General features: G+C 41.3%; 1 protein-coding gene across 1 annotated transcript in view; it reads right to left on the reverse strand.

Moving 5' to 3' along the window:
- Positions 1-6375, reverse strand: part of SLC6A15 (solute carrier family 6 member 15) — a 37289-nt gene extending 30914 nt beyond the window's left edge. The window contains exon 1 of the mRNA XM_026667679.2: positions 6172-6375. The gene's annotated coding sequence lies outside the window, so the exon portion shown is untranslated. The remainder of the gene's footprint in view (positions 1-6171) is intronic.
- Between the last annotated feature and the right edge of the window lie 779 nt (positions 6376-7154).

Below are 7154 nucleotides of genomic sequence, written 5' to 3' on the forward strand. Positions count from 1 at the left end.
CAAATTTTTATTATATTATTTCAAAAAATTTAAAGCATTATCAATTATTTTTGAGTTGTCAATAATTACTGTATCTATTATTACTTTTTAATTGAAATAATATTGACCATCTATTTTACTGAATAGATTTCTTCATGTATCAGTAAATAGGTAAATTGATGATCTGCTGATGCAATTGAATATTATTTTTGCATCATACTTCCTTCATTCTAAGTTAGTTTTTTTTTTCTTCAAGATAGTTTCTGTTTCAAGTTTTGCATTAAAAGATAATGAGGGATGGAGGCTAAAAACGTACTGCATAGTCATAGCATAAAATCTGATGAAATATCTCAATGCTCTATCATCAGTTTGATCACTCAAGTTCTAAATAAAACACATCAGAGAATGAACTAAATTGTCTTTTTTTCCATCAGTTTTTATTTACATATGAACCTTATCCAATCTCAATGCACTCAGAAAAATTAAGAGCTTAGCAATGCAAAACCGTGTCTGAAAGTACTACCAATTCACCATTACCCATCTTGCAAACTCAACACCTTAAAAATGAAAATGCAAAATCTATCTACAATTAAATTCTCTTTATTGGGAGTTTATTGGGGCCAAACCTTGTATCATAGGGCATTTTTGAACCAAGATATAGTATCTCAAATTGGTTAACTTACAGAATGCCTCCAAAATCCAGAACCCATGACTCCCGAGGGAAATTGTGGCTGATTCAATGCTACTAGCTGCTCTTGTGCTAAGGAGCTGCTGTGGTCACATGATCCTCATTTTAAATAACCCGTGACAATTTCCCAGCCAGATTCGCACTTCCTCACTCTATCCCCCACCCAGCAGAAAGGAATTGACTCATCATGTGACTCTTAAAGAAGCATCACATTTAAAGTGCTTGAAGAAAGGTGGGATATTTTTATGACTCTATGTACCCCTTCTCTGGCACACAAACATGCACATGTATTTATAACCTATCTTTGTTCAGGAACTCAAGGCACATATATAATCCTCCATCCTGCTATATTTCTTCACAACAACTCTAGGATGGACTGAAAGTCACCAAGTGAGCGGCTGTAATATACATGAAGTGTGCTGTCCAGCCAGCGTATGGGAATTGGGTAGTTAGGTAGCAATTGTGAGCTGTCCCCTTAAGGGAATGTATCATGGTAAATGTAATTAAGGTATCCTGAGATATGTAGTCCATATCACGTGACCACATCTGTAATCCTGATTAGTCACTAAATTGACCCTTGAAGGGTTGGAGGAGTTTTCCTCACTCTTGGCTGAACTCACGGACTCGTGGTAACTGTTCTATTTCTACCGCTACGAGATGAGAGAAAAAGGATAGCAGATAATCATCTTTTTACCTACAAGACAGATATGTAAAGGATTGGTCATTAAAGAAGAACTTTGTCACAAATGTGAGTTATGAGGATACCTGATGAACCAATAAAAGTACTTTGTTATGGGTGTTTTGTGGAGTTTATCTATCTGCATCTGTACAGAAGACAAATCTACCACTGTACAGAATACAGAACATGAAGTATAAACTGGATCTCTCTGGTGTCAGTCAAATACATTAGCTACTAGGTACCTTAAGTCATTGTCCATTCAGTTTTATTTTTCAATTGCTTCCTACCCTAAAACTGTGTATAGATCTTCTTTGGCCACTAGGAATCAGGTAAACCAATACTGCTCTAGCACTCAGGGGATCACATGATCTTATTTTTAAACTGTCTCTTCCTATATGTCTGTGGAGATTCTCAGACATCTAGGACATGGCTGTCCCAAAGATGCTTTTGTTTAAAGGTAACTGGACTTGCTTTGTTTTGTTTTCTTTTCTTTTTTCAAGCAAAACAAAGAAAATTCAGTTGCCTTTTGAAAAAAAGCATCTTTGGGATGTCTCTTCCTACAATTCAACAGAAAAGTTGGCAGGGATTCTAAACTGTTCTGAGGTGAGAATGGCAATGTACAACATTGTGGTAACATAAAGTTAAAAGTTCCCCTTGCACATACGTGTTAGTCGTTTCCAGCTAAATTAAAATATTATCTGCATAATTATGCCACATGGAAAGAGAAGGAGGATGATCAAGATATGACATCAAACATTGTTGGAATACAGCAAGGAGGAGGAGATTGAAGAAATGGAGGATGAAAGGCTGTACATGTCCAGAATCACAAGAAAAGGTACAGAATAAGGAGATAAGAAACACTGAAGAAGGAAAGAGAAAATCCACTTGAGAATATTTGGTAAACACTAATCACTGCAACAGTTCCTTAACATGATAATAGTCATCTTCAACAACAAGACTTCAACAGAGAAATAGTAAGGCAAAATGCACACCTTGCACGATGTTGGTGTCATTTGCATTTATGGCCACCAATCGATCTTTATATTTTGTTGATGTAATTCTTGTCTCGTTTTTAATCTTCCTTGTGTGTCTAATAGGTCTTTGTAATTCCTCTTTTTTCCCAGATCCATTGCATTTGGGTATATTTGTGCTTCCATAGTTGACAACCAGTTCAGTATTTTAGTATAATGATTCTTTTCAATCTTGTTCCATGTCCGAATTAATGTCTCTGAAAATCTGCATGCTGTTTACATTTCCCATCCCATAGGAAACTATGCCACCCTGACTGCAAGTTGTGACTCTCTATCGACAATACTCTTCTATTTTCCAGGTTGATCCAATCTTTAATCCATACCATAGCCGCAGCCTGATAATACATTTCTCAGTCAGGGAGTCCAAAGCCACGCCTTTCTCTTTTGTCCTGTAACAATTTCATTTTTATCCTGGCTTTTTTCCCATCCCAAACAAATTTACTTATTATTCGATCTAATTCTCTAAAAAAAGGTTTTATTCAATCTTACTGGTATAGTTTGAAAAAGATATAGTATTTTTGGAAGGGTAGACATTTTAATTGCCGCAATTTTCCCCAGTAGTGATAGCTGTAATTTCCCCATTTCCAATTCTTTTTTAATTTATATTATTAATTTGTCAGTTATCTTTTTTGATTGAAGAGCATCTTGCTGTTAACCAAATGCCCAAATATTTTACCTTTTTCACACTTTGCATTCCCAATTTTCCTTTTCCTTTTTTTTTTTTTTTTTTTGCTTATCTTTTAAATTTTTAGTCAATAATTTTGTTTTGTTTTTATTAATCTTAAGGCCTGCGACCTTGCCAAATTCCTCTATTTCCTTTATTAATCTTACTCCTGTATCCTCTGGATCTTCCAGAAAAAATACTATATCATCGGCAAATGCCTGTACCTTATAATGCTCCTTTTTAATTAAAGCCCCTTTGATTTCCACATTTTTCCTAATGTTTTCCAATAAGTTTTCTAAGGTAAGAATAAAGAGAAGGGGTGACAGTGGGCATCCCTGCCTTACTCCCTTGTTGATCTTGAATGTTTCCTTTCTGTCACCGTTCATTATTACACTGGCCGTCTGTGTTGTATAAATTGTCAAAATCAATTTAATAAATTTATTGCCAAATTGCATGCTTTTTAATTGTTGTATCATGAACTGCCAATTAACATTGTCAAATGCCTTTTACACATTGAGGAAGACCATTGCCAACTGTTTTCCTGGGTTTGCTTCATAATATTCTATTATATTCAATACCATTCTGGTATTATTTTTAATTTGTCTATTCAGTAAGAATCCATTTTGGTTGCTATGAATGATCTGATTAATGATGGGTTTAATGATGGGTTTTCTAATGCTTTACAATAGAATACAGATGATCATGGAAGAACTCCACAAGAATGACACTGTAGCAAAGATATACATTGGAGCATTCAAAAGTGACATTGTCGTGATTCTAAGAATTGCACTCAATTTATTAGAAGATAAAAATATCCTGCTTCAGTGGACACAGTTCACAATATAAACATGTTTTGCTCGCACTATACATAAAGCACAAGGGCAAACAATGAGGAATGTGTTGATTTATCTGGAAAAAACAATATTTCAGCATGGTCTGTGGTATGTCATTCTAAGCCAAGGAAAAACAATTGAAAATATTAGAGTATTCTTAAAGAATGACAGATCAACCACAAATGTTGTCATCAAAAGTGTCCTTTGTTAAGCAAAAGACATCTATATTTTTCTTGCTATGCATCTTTCTCCTTTAATAAAATGCTTTCTTCTGCAATTTTAAAACCAAAACAGCAATTTGCCCACAGTCGTTCTGTTTCTCCATTTAGGAAAGGAAATATATCTAAGGACACTCAACAGGTCATGAGTTGTCTAATAACTGCTAATAAAGAACCCAAATTCTTTTCCATGTCCTCAGTTTATTAGTCAGTTAAGTGTGTAACTCCAGTATCTATTTCAAAGTAAGCGGAATTGTGTTCAGCGAGAGTTATTGTTCTCCAAGTCAGCCAAAATTTGTGGTGTGGCTAATCAGTGCAGGAAGAGGTGGACAGTAGAGTTTGACTTCAGTGCCTTTGTGTTGAATGTATATACAGATAAGAACAGATATGGAAGTGCATCATATGCTGTACAATACATGTAAATACACTATTATTTTATGTAATTTATATATATGACTGTTGCTGTCTCTACAATATACAAGTGATCAATTAACCTCAAATCTTCCTTATGGAAATAATATTTGCAAATAAGTTAGATAAGCCTAGTAGACGTGTCACAAAGATGTCTAAGGAAAGGCCTTTCAAGTGCTGCAGACAATGAGAACTACTCATTAACATACCTACCCAAACATGCTGATGTCACTATGTACCAGGATCACACCCGCCTCTCCATTCCTATTCCAAGGCAGGGTGGAATTAGGGATGCACAGGGAGCTGAACCTTGGGTCCACCCCATACTGTGGATTGCCATTGGACAGCTCCATATGAGGAGCAGCAACAGCAGCAACATTCTACCTCCCCTCCGTTGTCAACCACCATACTGAAGTGAGTTGTTTTTTTCCTCGGCACCTTTTGTAGACATTGAACGAGCCAGACTCGTGTTTTTATTTTTATTTATTTATTTTTTCTCACACACACAGTTTCCCGCTCAGGGTTAATTGAAAGGCATCCTAAGCGCTGTTTCTCACGCTCTCCTGATCGGTCAGGATCTCTTTTAAAGTATTAAGATCCGTTTGGAACTAATACGCTGCACAAACGACCCTGCGGCGAATTCTCAGGTCTCACCTCTGATAATTGGGAGAAGCACCCGGAGACAAGGCGAGGGGACACAACAGACACAATAAACGTTGCGAATGCGGGGAGGGAGGGGGGAGAGCAGTTAAACCAGCACGCCGGAATCGACAAGCCATGCTTTCTCATGATGCAACATCCCACTATGCATAAACGCATGAAATGCCGCCTTTCTTCCCAATATCCCGATCGGCCGTGAATTAAACCGTCCGAGCGTGGAAGATTTCCTCCGAGAAGCCTCTTAAAGGAGCGCCGATTCCCCGGACAGGTCCCTCGCGCTAAGGATAAGGATGTGCAGAATGGGCCACTTCGCCTTTACCTCGTACTCGCCGAAGAATTCCCGATTTTTCCCTCTCCCCCCCCACCCATCTCAATTGCCTTTCCCTTCCCGTATCGGTTCCCCCCGTTTGTTTCCTCCAGACTGTCCCGAATTCTTCTTCTGTCTGACCTATAGGGTGTTCCCTGCCGGTGGTTTTGGTGCCATCTGTTTGCTTTCCGTAAAGCAGCCAGAATCGTCGATTCTCTTCCTTTTCTTTCTGCAATGTCATTTTTTTTTAAAGCCATTTCCATTTCAACCGCGAGGAAGTTTACCCCGATCCTCTTCCTAAGATGGGAAGGTGGGGAGAGGAAGAGGGGGATGTAGACAACGCTCAGCATTGATGGGAGCGTCCTGTAATTATCGATTCGTTCCGCTTTCTTTCCCTCCTGCGGGCATTCTTGGGTTTGGGTTGCCATCACCCGACCTCCTGACGCTTCCCTTCCCAATTACGCAGAAGGTGTCGGGAACGCTACTTCGAAAGCTGAGAAGACCTGAGATTTACCTACATGCCCATCCATTTCTAGGGATTGGCAGAACCCCGAATGCTTCCTCGGCTAGATCTCTAGTCCCTAATTGGGCGAGCGTGGAGGTCGGCTTCTCGTCTCCTTGCTCACTTTCCCTTTCGAACCGCACCCATGTCGGAACGCTATTTTTGTGTGTGGGAGATTCCCCCCCCCCCCCAGGCTTACCTGCTCTCGGAAGTGAGGGGCACCCAGCGTGCCTCGGGCGGCTCTCCCTCGCGTCCTCCAGCACCTCCTGCAATGTGGCGCAGGTCGGCGCACCGAGGAATCAGAGAGCGGCTGCACCGGCTGGCGGGCGAGCAAGCGCGCTGGTGTGTGTGTGTGTGTGTGTGCGTGCGTGCGCGTTAATGTGCGAGGCGAAAGGAGACATGTGCGCGGCGCTTCCGAGGATGGGCGTTTAAAGTCGGGGGAGGGGGGAGGTAAGAGGGGGAAGGCAGGGCAAGGAGAGCCGCACCTCCCTTGACGCAGGCAGCCTGCAGCGCAGGCGGCAACCCCCCCGCCGGGAGGAAGAGACAGCGTAAGGGGTTCTCCCTTTGGCCTCAGGACGACCCACGCTCCTCTTCCTCGCTCCCCTAAGATCCACCTGGTAGCAGACACGCCGGAGTGTTTGGCCAACAAAGCAGCGATTTTGCAACCAGCCCCGGTTCTCATACTCCGCCGCCCGGCTAAGTACCCCAAGAACCCCACCCTGCTGCGCGTCTTTCAAGTGGGACGTTGCGGCACGTTTCGCCTTCTCAGGCTTGCCATGTGCTCCCCGTAGAAATGCGACTGCTTAGCTGCCTCATTGCGCATGCCTGTCTTTGCTCGGCGCCGTCTTCCTCCTGTCAAACGAGCGGATGAGGAGGGGGACGGGGTGGCGGGGGGAGGGAAGCGCCGCTGGTAGAGCCCCAGAAAGTGGGAATGGGCGTGAAGAGAAAGGCGGTAAAAAGAAGAAAGGGAGAAAGGGAAAGGGAAGGAAAGTGCTTAAGGCTTAAAAATGGGTTAACGACGCTTGGCAGTAACCTAATTGATACCCACGATGATATTTTCACCCGGATCCCTGTTAGGTAGGAAAGGATGGAAGCAAATAGCAGGAAGCTAATTCATTCTGCCTCTTTATCTACAAGACAGGACAAAAGAATTTCAACGCTTTTTATTTGGGATGGGTTTAT

The sequence above is a fragment of the Notechis scutatus genome, chromosome 6 (genome assembly GCF_049901735.1).
Source record: "Notechis scutatus isolate UNSWTSFEM ecotype Mainland chromosome 6, rNotScu1.2, whole genome shotgun sequence".
Taxonomy (NCBI): Eukaryota; Metazoa; Chordata; class Lepidosauria; order Squamata; family Elapidae; genus Notechis; species Notechis scutatus.